Source organism: Theropithecus gelada, chromosome 10, assembly GCF_003255815.1.
Source record: "Theropithecus gelada isolate Dixy chromosome 10, Tgel_1.0, whole genome shotgun sequence".
Lineage (NCBI taxonomy): Eukaryota > Metazoa > Chordata > Mammalia > Primates > Cercopithecidae > Theropithecus > Theropithecus gelada.
The window spans coordinates 29,957,165-29,958,883 of NC_037678.1; positions in this window are offsets into that span (position 1 = coordinate 29,957,165).

Consider the following 1,719-nt stretch of genomic DNA (forward strand, 5'->3'; position numbering starts at 1 on the left):
TTTTTTTTTTTTTTTTTTTTTTTTTTTGAGACGGAGTCTGGGTCTGTCACCCAGGCTGGAGCGCAGTGGTGCGATCTCGGCTCACCGCAAGCTCCGCCTCCCGGGTTCACGCCATTCTCCTGCCTCAGCCTCCCGAGTAGCTGGGACTACAGGCGCCCGCCACCTCGCCCAGCTAGTTTGTTGTATTTTTAGTAGAGATGGGGTTTCACCATGTAAGCCAGGATGGTCTCGATCTCCGACCTCGTGATCCGCCCTTCTTGGCCTCCCAAAGTGCTGGGATTACAGGCGTGAGCCACCGCGCCCGGCCTCAGCTAGTCTTTTCAAACAAACACACCTCCACCTCGCTTTCCTCCTTCCAAATGAAGAGCTGATCTAGAGCAGGCACAGATCCAGATTTTGGGGCAGTCCTGAGGTTTATACATATTTGAAGGGTCTTCTTAAGGAAAAAAGAATAAAATCTGACTAACACACATTTCCTCTGAAATGGCAGCTTCAGTAGTGCTGCTAAGGTAGCCTAGCCCTCCATTCCAGAGTTCACTTCCAGTCTAACAATTCCATCGTTTTCTCTTCTTCTTTCAACTCTTTCCCTCTTCCTGCCCATTTTTTGGTTTTGTTTTGTTTTGGATTTTTGTTTGTTTGTTTGTTTTTGAGACGGAATCTCGCCCAGGCTGGAGTGCGGTGGCATGATCTTGGCTCACTGCAACCTCCCCCTCCTGTGTTCAAGTGATTCTCCTGCCTCAGCCTCTCGAGTAGCTGGGATTACAGGTGCCCACCACCATGCCTGGCTAATTTTTTTTGTATTTTTAGTAGGAATGGGGTTTTACCATGTTGGCCAGGCTGGTTTCAAACTCCTGACCTCAAGTGATCCACCCACCTCAGTCTCCCAAAGTGATAGGATTACAGGGATGAGCTACCACACCTGGCCATATATTTCCATTTTAATATGCATAACTTGTATTTATGTGTCCATACACACACACAAACATACTCCAGTACCAATGAGCACATCTGGTGCCTAGATCAGGGCTGCTAAATATTATTCTCTACTGAAAGGAACAGAGCTCCCTGAGAAATGGCTGAGCTCAGGCATGACACAGGGAAAGTACAAAAGGAACCTACAACATTTTATTGCGTAAGAAAATAAGGAAGTCTGGCCAGACACAGTGGTCCACACCCATAATCGCAGCACTTTGGGAGGCTGAGGTGGGCAAATTGCTTGAGCCCAGGAGTTTCAGACCAGACTGGACAATATGGCAAGACCCTGTCTCTACAAAAAATACAAAAATTAGCCAGATGTGATGGTATGTGCTTGTCGTCCCAACTTCTAGGGAGGGTGAGGTAGGAGGATCGCTTGAGCCTATGGGGTCAAGGCTGCAAGAAGCTGTAATGGCACCACCGTACTCCAGCCTGGGGGATGGAGCAAGACCCTGTCACAAAAAAAAAAAAAAAAAAGAGAAGAAAAAGTAAGAAAGTTCTCAAAAAATTATAGAACTTTATCATCAGCCAACTTAACAGGACTCCCACGGCCAGATGTGGAATAGTATAGGCATCACAATAAATAATGCTAGTAATGGATTATAGCCCATTGAACACAACCTGAATCCCTGAGTCGTACTGGTAGAAGGAAAAAAGGGGCCGGGCGTAGTGGTTCATGCCTGTAATCCCAGCACTTTGGGAGGCCCAGGCGTGCGGATTGCCTGAGGTCAGCAGTTCGAGACC